Here is a 10,950-nt window from a genome sequence, read left to right as displayed (position 1 = left end):
AGTTTCATTTGACCTAGTTCCTTCATCTTTTGATTAGTTTATTATCTTAATTAAGTTCATCCTCGTGCACTCTTCAGTTGATGCTGTTATTGTGTTCCCTTTGTCTTCATGGATTCTCATCTAGTTGGTTTCTAATCAAAGTCTGGAGTAGATGACCTTCATCTTTGTGTGCCTTTCCTCTACACGTAGCATTAAAGAATGTAATTTCATTTTAGAAAATTAAATGCATGTTATTTGCAATAAAATTACAATGTATTTTTGCTAATTTAAAATTACACAGGGCAATATGCAATTAGTAGTGCTTTTTTGACAGTACATCTATATACAGTATGTAATGTTATCATTCTATTGTCTTTTTAAATGTTCAAAGTGTACTGACAAGCATTTATGCTAAACTAAAATATACTTAAATGTAATCTCTATTGAAAATGTACATACAAAAATTTTAATAATGTAGTTATACATTTGTATGCTATTTAATTTTTTAAATTACACATTGTATTGAAGTTTGCAATCTGATGTAGCATCTAATAACTGCAGTTAAAATGATTTCAGATACTTGTGTATGTTGAAAATAAGTGTATGTCTTTAAGGGACAACAAACAATTATTAAAGCAATGATATAAAATGTATACAATTTTCATTTGACATTATCAGACACTTTTTAAAATGGTCATTAAAGTTAAATCTCTTTAAGCACACTTAAGTTGTCTTATGCTTCATTAAAATAATCTGCAAGTATTTTTTTTTAAATATATGTTTACGATTTGATGCACACTAAAAGTGCAAATTCACATTTTGCTTCAACAGCTTTGCAGCTGACCCAATGAATTTCATTTGCAGTTTGCACCATTAAAAACCTCTGAAATGCCCTCAAAATATTACTTTATTTTTGTGTTTCAACACAAAGACAGATTTGGGAGGCTCTTTTGCTTGCTGAGCTTACTGGCGCTGGACTCTTGGTGTCGAAGCAGCTGAGCGTGAGCAGAAACGCAAACTCTCACTGAAGCTCAGCTGGATTCTTCTGTGTTTTTTTCTGGTATAAAATGAATCCTGAGCTTGGTGTGATGCCTGTGAAGTGATTGGGAGTATCTCATGCATTCAGAAAGCCAGCGGGAGCTTTTAAAAGTTGCAGCTTGTGTGTCCATTCTGCTGCGATTCTGTTGTGTACTTGAGCAAGACACCTGAAGAAGTGACATGGCCAACTCTTTTTGTGAAGTTATACAATATATAGTGCTCCTGTGGCTCAGTGGTAGAGCATTGCATTAGCAGCGCAACAGTTTGTGGGTGCAATTTCCAGGGAACACACATATTGGTAAAAAATAATTATGTCCTGAATGCACTGTAAGTTGCTTTGGTTAAAAGCATCTTCTAAATGCCATAAATGTAAATATATTGGGGCTGTCATGCTTAAAAGAACTAAAAACACCTTGAAAGCATCATGAAAGTGTCCCATTTATCTGGTGTGTTATATGCAGTCAACACTACAGAACAATACTTGACAACATATATAAAAGCATTGTAAAAAGGCAGCTATACAATGTCTGAATCTACACACCTGAACCTTCAAAGTGCACTTAAACTTCATTAATAATGTCCCAGGTCTGAATCAGGACTATACAGTTTATTAAGAGAATACCAAAAATATGAAAAAAAAAAAAAAATTGTAAACAAATCTGAAATGTAATAGTAGCTAAATTACACTAAAGTAGCTCTGATATGAATGTTTGGGAGAATTAACGCAATTTGAGAGCAAGGTTGGATGGTAAGATTTAATTCAATAACAAATTGCATTTAAATGTGTTGCTCAGACAAAGATAATGTATGGCTTTAAAGAATTGATAAGATTTAATCCAAGTTTGCTTTCTTAGTGGATTTTTGTAGCTGGACAATGCTAATGCTAATGCTAATGATGCTTTTTGTACTGTAAAGAAAATTTTGAACAAAAAGAAAGTCTTACATGTTTTGGGTGAGAAAATGGTGACTAAATGTTCATTTGGATGATTTATTCCTTTCAAGACCAGCTGCATTTCATTATCTGCTTATCCTGAGGCCATCGCTGAAGATAAAGAAGCCTTCAGACGTCATCACATCTGCAGATGGAAAACATAGAGAAGCCTGTAGGACATCTGAATACTCATCTATTATCTATTTAAAAAAAAATAAAAAATTTGAGGGATGTTCATTTTCACGAGCAGACTTTATGACCACATCACACAGACGCCGAAGCCTCAGTGTTGTGTAGACTACAGGAGACAAACTCTGAATTTAAATAAATAGTTCATTCAGAAAATAAATGATTTGAATTGCTCTGTTGACTCAGGTAAAACAGAATGAGAAGTACTGAAGAACGCAGATAATGACCATCTGTCATGCTCCAGAAAGGATAATGATCTTTTTATTTTTATGTGAATAATTTTTTTTATCAAAAGCTTTGTATCCAACGTCATTATCAGCTTAGAACTCCTATCTGTTTTCGTCATGCAATGCTATTGTGTAATTTCATACAACATAGTAGGGTTTAAAATGAGTCCGCTTCACAGTTCATTATGTGAGGAAATGCATTCTTGGATTCAGGAACAATATCACCTGATTAACGGCCGATCTTCAGCTAGAGTAATTAGTAATTAGTGATCTTGTTCCACTGGATGGCAGGATCCAAGCAGGTGTCCTGAGGCCTGGAGGAAGCACTTGATGGGAAAATATTGTTATTTTTGTACTCTGAAATTAGAGTGTACCCCAAAACATTAGTATTAGGGATACAGCTACGGTCAGATTGTCCTTCCAGACATGTGCAGTGGCTGTTGAGACTCGTAGAGTTGAGTTGTGATGTGCATCAGATTCCTTGAACGTTTACAGAATTGCATGGGCACTCTTTTTTCCATTTGCGTTTTTTCCATCATAAACCTGGCCATGAATGTCCTTCGCTTTCAGTGCATTAGGTTTTCAAGCTGTTCTCCTGTTGTTGACTGAACATCACTCCGTTATGATCATATCATGTGCATGACGCACCACAAAGCACATCTTCTCAGTGTGTGATACATCATACATCAGTATGACCTGTTTCACATAAATATCCTTTGCATTAGCTGATTTTCTATTCGGTTTGAGAAGAGAGACACCTGGGGGTTTTAAACGTGAGGCTTGTTTTTCCTTGATGTTGTCAAGATGAAGCTTTAGTACACTGTCATAGTATCTAACTAACTTCACCAGCTCTAAGAAATGTCCTTTGTTCGAAATTGGGAGGCTTTCACTGTCACCTCTGAGTACCATGCGTGTTTCGCCAAGTGCAATATAATATCAGTCAGTCAGTAGATAATCTCCCTGTTGTTTTGCCTTTCTCTTTCTCTGAATAAATGAATAAGAGCATTCCATGCACTAAAATAGAAAAGTTTTTATTTTAATTTTTTTTATTTAGTCATAACTTAATGCATTTCTTGTTCCCAATTAGTTAATTAGTAGTCCCCATTAATGCAACATAAGGAGCCGGAACGGTTAAAAGGAACAAGAAACAAATCATATACCAAATAAATTTAGAAAACAGTCATAGACTCAAAAATGTGAAGTGAGTGAAATTCATTAGTTTGACCCATGTACACAGCGGTTGATTAGTCTGAATGAGGCTCTGCAGTGAGGGTTCAGATGTTCAGTGTTCAGCCGCTATGAGATTTTGCTCTTAAACATCCATGAAATGTTCCACTCAGCAAGGACACGGAGGCACTCACGCCTACATTGCTTTTTAGAGTCTAACAAATAAACACGGTGCTCTGAAACTTACATGGAGTGGCTTTTAGAGCACAGCAGACTGCTGGAAAGACTTGTTCTTGTTTTGCTTTGCAAGTATACTATCAATTATAGAGAAACCAAAAGTTCAGATTATTCAGAATTATTCATATTTTCAAATTTACTAAATTATTCATTTATTTGGCATCAGTGCAACATGATTTCCTTTTCTATTTCAGACTATGGTGAAAATTAAACAATTTACCCCCAAAAATATGGCAAAAAAAAAAAAATCCAAAATCACAAGTCCAAAATCTAAACTTCACCCAAAGTATAGTACTTCACCAAAAAAAAAAAAAATAAAAAAAAATAAAATTATATATATATATATATATATATATATATAATATATATATATATATATATATATATATATATATATAATTTATTTATTTTTTGCTTACAGCTAAAATAGGAATTCATAATCCATAATAACCCTTCCTCCAGTGAAAAAGTCCATCTCCTGTTGTCCTCTCACATCAAAATCCACTACTGTTTTTGTTTGTTTGTTTTGCTGTTTTCTATGAATATTTCTCTCCAGATTCAGTCTTAATTAGAGTAGACTTTTTCACTGGTGAAAGCAACACTTTAGATAGATGCTACATTACTAATATTATCACAATGGTTGATTTCAATGTTAATGAGGGAAGTTATGATGTTGCACAGTAGCTGTAACCAACTAAATAACTTTTTCATCTGATTTGTTCAGGACAAATTGTGCTCTGTATATTCACATCTCACTATTCTTTTTCTCGTGTAATCCCCTATCAGTGTCTTGCAGAATGCGTTTGTGTTGTTGTTCAGTATACCACCCAGCCTCTGTTTAACCATATAATATAAGCATGATGGTCCTTTCTATGCTTTAGAAGCACATGTGCAATGCACACAGATGATGCACTTATGCACAAAACAATGGCTCATTTTTAATCAGCTGATTGGTTATTCTTCTCAGTGTGAAGGAACAAAGGTATATCATTACAATTCTACAGCAAAAACTGAGTACTCAAAAGCAAAGCACGAGATGTTCATGAATAAATAATGGCAATCATTGTTCTATTGTAAATTATGGGTCTATACATTTTGCAAAATTAGAAATAAATTCAACAAAACCTACCCATCCTTTCATAATTTCTTTACCAAGACGTGCAGATACAGGGACATAGTGGCTCCCACTAGGCTATAATTAAAGTGACATAATCCATATAGGAAGAAAGAGAATATCATTTTTAATACTGCAGATTGGAAATTTTTGATGGGATGATTTTCTTTCCCAACCTTGTTCCTTCTTAGAAATGATTGGCACCTGTAAGGAGATATTACATTAAAAGGGTTCAGAGTAATTAGAGAGACTGTTGTACTGGAGCAAGGTCATTTTGATATCCAGCGCATTGACACAAAAGATTTCTTTATTTCTTTATTTGTATTCTGAGAGTAACTCAGAAGCTCTGTATAGTGGTTGAAAAAAAGGTAAAAATGTCACTACTTTAGGTCAAAATGTCAAAGCAAAATGCTTATTGTAAAGAACATCAGGTGTGAGATTCACACAAGATTTTCACAAGAAAATTTCACAAGAAAGCACATTGAATTAAACTTGAACTTATGAAGTAGAAAACCTGAAATAGTATTTGTTCTGAAATCCCTGGAATTAGTAGATCTATTAATAACAAGCAAAATGTAATTTGTGTTTTTCCAGTAAAAGTTAAAGGTGACGTCAGGTGAAAATGTTAAATTTTCCTGTTTATTTCTTTTTTGTTTTGTTTTGTATTTAGTTCGGTTTCTGGTGTGTCTACAAGCTCAGAAAAGGTGAAAATAAAACATGCAGCCAGCTTGTTATGGGCTGTCTGAGTCTTAAACTTGTAATCCAGCAAGTTGTTTCAATCTGCAGCCGGTTTCTACGTAGATAGCTAGCTTTTTGAATAAGACCACCTCCAAGCCATATATGGTGTCTTGTTTGGACACGCCCCCCAGAAGAAAGGGGTGGAGTGAGCTCATTATCATTTAAAGAGTCATGCACTGAAACAGAATACTTAGTTATTGTCAGTTTTAGAAAAGATTCCCCATCCTGCATCGCCTGAATATTTAGTTTTACAAAGGGAAGTTCAAGATGCGGACGCTAAAAGCTATTCCGGCCCAGATTCGTGTAGGGAATTCTTCACTGGAGATCTGAAGGATGCTTATTTTCATATTCCAGTCAACTGACAAATTTTGTTCAATACTTAAATTTTTTACAGGAGAAGTTTGCGGCTGCCACAACTTTGAGGGTTTATGTCGCAGCTATTGATGCTCTTCGGGATTTGGACAAAGTCCCTTTAGGTAGGCATTGTCTAGTCTGTGTTTATGCATAGGATTAGGCATTTGAGACCTGCGTGCCTTGTTAGTGTTCCTTCCAGGGACTTGTCTATCGTCCTGGTGCTTATCAGAGTTACCTTTTGAGCCGCTGGAGTCTGCTCCCAACCAGATTCTGACTTTTAAGGTGACGCTTTTGTTGGCACTGGCTTCTATCAAGTGCATAGGCTCTCTCTGTAAGTGAATCATTCATTGTGATTGCCCTAAGCTTTGTTAAGGTATTTTTCTTATCTGGGTTTCTTATTGGGTTAGGGATGCTATCTCACTTGCATATGAGGTGCAAGGACTCTCTACAACATTTGGGCTCACTCTACCAGGATAAATATATTCATATTTATAATTTTGTATTTGTCTGTGAGCAGTCTATGGAGTCTAGTCATGGCTCTGAGTTTTAAGTTGGATTATTCAGTCATTGCTCTCATAGCATAACACAAAACCAGCAAAGCTTAAAGCAAAGAGGCTTTCTCAGAGTCCTGACCATGGGCCAAACATCCAAACACTGAGAGAGAGAGAGAGATTTGGGCATTTTCACAAGGCAGTTTCTTTAGTTTTAGACTGTGGTCTTGCTCAGTGCCAATAAAGAGAAGTGCCGTGGCAAACTCAGTATGGATTGCAGCTGTTTCCTGCTTAAATGTATCCTTTCTGTTCTGTTCAATAACTGGTTACAACTTTTGTGTTGTGGATTCAACCGGCAAAAAATGGTACCACGTAAAAACAGAAAAAAAATAAAACAAATATATATATAAATATTTTTTTTTTCTTTTTTTTTTAACTTGGTAAATTGACATTTAGAAATATTAAAGGGTTAGTTCATCCAAAAATGAAATTAGGCTGTGTTTTACTCACCCCAGATGCATCCTAGGTCTATATGACTTTTTTCTTTTAGACGAATCCAGTCGGAGTCTATCATTATCATTGCAGTCAGTGGGAGTTGCAGTTCTTCAGTCCAAAAGAAGCACAATTGGCAGGAACTGGAACACGCTGTCATATACAGTGATCCAAAGCATCCCAAACATGCTCAATGGGTGATATGTCCAGTGAGTATGCTGACCGTGCAAGAACTGGGATGTTTTCGGGTTCCAGGAATTGTGTACAGGTCCTTGCAACATGGGACCGTGCATTATCATGGTGCAATATTAGGTGATGTTCATGGATGAATGGCACAACAATGGGCCTCAGGATCTGTGTGAGTGCGGTCAGAAAATAAACTTGTTTATGTTTTTCTAAACCCAGATATTTGTCTTTACAAAAAACCTTACATTTATCTTCACAAACATGAAGAAACCCTGAAATAGTATGTAACATTATTTGCATTTAGAGTTAATAGTATTTACTGCTATTTGCACATATACCATAATTTCTGGTTAGTGGTTACCAAACCCCTGCGAGGGGAAAATGGGTTTCACGCTCTTCTTTTCAGTGCTGAAACAGTCTAGTACCTGAGAGCCAAAAAAACTTACCGAAAAACACTGCTTACAGATTTTTATTTTTATTTTTTTAATTTAGAAAATAATTCTTCAATTTCATAAATCCTCATGTAATTTATATTTTAGTTTGATAAGCTACATTGCATTACCTTATTGTCTTTGGATAGTTTCAGGGAATGTTAAAATTTAAAACTTCAACTCAAAGTCTGATGGCCATCTCATTCCTCTGAAAGCAGACCTCATCATCTTGAAACAAGGCCTTACCGCTGAATTACACTTTCAGGCAACCATACACCATACTTTTACAAAATCATCTGTCCCAGAAAACTAGGAAATCAGAATTAGCTTTATTCGCCAGGTGCTCCTGGTACATACAAACATGCATGGATACACACACATCTGACATAAGAAGAAATAATAAACATAAATTTAGCAAGACTTAGCAATAAATAATGTGAAAGAATCTGGAACCGTAGATTGATTTATGTACAGATTTCTGCATAGGGGATAAAAGTAACCTTGAGGCTTAATCCACCAAGCCATATCAAGTATTCTCTCACATGTTCATATTCAAAAACAATTCCTTTCGATATTTGTGACTGATTAGTGTTTTGTTGAATGTTTTCTCTCTTTTTCACTCTAGGAAGTGAAATACTTCCAGTTTCCTGGAGAGCTGCTGATGAGGATGTTGAAGATGTTGATTTTGCCTCTGGTCGTGTCAAGGTAAGAATGCTCTCGATGGACAACAAGCCGATTCTATGCATATAGCTTATATCTTAATTCCTAGCTTGAAGAGTTATATTTATGTTTGTGCTACACTACCGTTTAAAATATTTGTTCAAAAATACATTAAAAACAGTAATGTTGTGAATTTTTATACTATTATAATATATTTTACATTTATATTTATTTCTGTGATCAAAGCATCATTCCTCCAGTCTTCAGTGTCACATGATCTTTTAGAAATCATTCTAATATGCGGATTTGCTGCTTAAGAAACATTTCTGATTATTATGATAAGTATACTAACACAGCAATCCTGGCTTTATCTCAGACGCCTGCCATCAGCTCATTTCAATAAACCAATTCATTTTTCATTAAACAAATTGGCACAGCTGTGCTAAATTAAGAGCCTTTCTTGAGTTAGCCTTGTGCATTATACTCACAACAAAAAACCCTTTACACAAATACCCAGCAGCATTGCAATTAGCTGAAATCTTAGCAACCAGATATTAAAAAACAGACCCCTGGTTTCTGTGCATTGGTATAGTATAACATGACAACCCATGTCATGAAACTTTCAAAGAACATAATCTCAGAATTAAAGATAAAAAGGATGATTTAATGATTTGTTTAACACAGCCATACACTTTGAATGTCACATTTTAGGACATAACATTGGTTGACTGATGCAGAGAGGAGTGTGAACTGCAAAGCAGTGACTGAAGCGTCTGGCTTCAATAGAAACAGGATCTGTATAGTCCACTGACACCATTTCTGAGAAAAGCCCATTCAGTTCCTGGAAGCGCAGAGCTCTTGATTTTCTAGCATATATTTAAAGTATCTTGCATAAGTGAGGAGAAGATCACATCCTGGTATTCATATGACCATTCATATATCATATATATACACAGTGGTGATCAAAATTATAGAACAATCTATAAATACTTGATTTCTTTTCTGAAATATAGTTAATATATGTGCAGTTTTCTGTTCAGCTCATTAAATGTGTTTTTTTATCATGTAGAATGAATGCCATTAATATTGCCAATGCCAATATTGCCAATATTTCAATGTTTTATGTACAAATTTTCTCATAAAATTTGGTTTTGTGTGAAACAGGTCAGACGACGCGTTGGTGCATCCCATTCAAATTGACTTATTTTTTTATCAATATATATTCAACCACATAATTTCACCCCTAAAATTTCCAGAATGCCATCTGTAAAAAGCTTCAACTCTAATATATCAATAAAATGAAGCTTATTTTGTAGAAATTCTGTATGTTCTAGAAATCACTGCATATTTAATTACTTATGACTAATTTGTATATAAGCACAACATTTACAAAAACAAATGTGTATAATTTTTAATCGGGGAATTGAATTATTAAGTTATTTATTTGGTTTATGAATTATGCCTTTGTCTAGCACAAACCAGATGGAGTGAAATTAAATACAGTATTGTTTGAACATATACATTTACACTAAATGCAAACAATTAAAATAAAAAAAGAAACATAATATGTATAACTTACATAATTTGTCCAAACGAACTAATTCGCCAAAGTTAGTAATGAGTAAAATCACAATTTATATGAGTTTTGGCTATGCCAGGAAAAAATATCATGGTTGGTGGACAAGTGATGTGCAAAAGTGATACTCAATCATGCAACCAAACATTGAGAGTATTTTGACCTTTGACCCTTTATCATCAAACACTCCATCAGAACTTTCATTAGTATTTGCCCTGAGTTTGAAAAGCTCATGTCACAAAACATAGAATTTAAATTCTGAAAAAAAAATATCTCTTTTGCTTGTTTGTAATTGGTTCACGTAAATTTTGCATCAGTTTTTTCCATTGTAGAGTTTTTTTTTTTTTTTGTCACCAGTGAAACTGATGGATGGAAGTAAACCAGCCAGGTTATTCCTAGCCATTTTAGCATCCGTCTGATGCATTAGAGGAAGTCGATGTCAAGACTAAGAAACAAAATAGTTTGATGCAGTTTGGAGTGTTTACTGCTTCTTCAATTACCCTCTATGGTCTGTCTTATAATAGCCTCTAATGACTTCTCTTGTATGAGAGCTTCTGACATGTAGTTAGTCTGTTGTAAACCAGAAGTGCACTTGATGTCTTCAGACTGAAATGGCCATCATCTATTTGTTTGTTGGCATAAAAACATGTGAGATTGAACATAATTGTCTTCTGTTAACATCGGTCTTGTGTTTGCATGCGTGATCACGGCCGCTTGATGAACTTTCAGCTTTTGATTTGGTGAGTATTTAACATTATGGATCAATCTAGGACAGGGTCACTGTTTTTTTCTAAAACGGGCTGTTTACCCGCGGTCTGACCTCAGTAATGAAGCAAGATCCTGTCAATTATCCATCTGTAAGGAATACCAAATGCCCTGAGGGCTTTAATTAGTGTGAAACTGAAAAGTTTTCACAGATTGCTTTTAAATATGCATTAAGCGTCATCAGACTGCATTTTATTCTCTGTGTTCAATTTACAATTCACTCTTGGGGTTTAAAAGTCAGTTCATATTGAATCGAGCTGGAACTGAATTTAATCAACACTGAAATGATTTGAGCTGAAAAATAACACTATTGTCTTCTGTAAAGTTGCTTATATCTGAATTGAACTCATTTCCAAATTGATTAACTTTATTGAA

Source organism: Carassius auratus, chromosome 48 (assembly GCF_003368295.1).
Source record: "Carassius auratus strain Wakin chromosome 48, ASM336829v1, whole genome shotgun sequence".
In the NCBI taxonomy this organism is placed as follows: Eukaryota; Metazoa; Chordata; class Actinopteri; order Cypriniformes; family Cyprinidae; genus Carassius; species Carassius auratus.
This window is presented reverse-complemented; position numbering follows the sequence as displayed.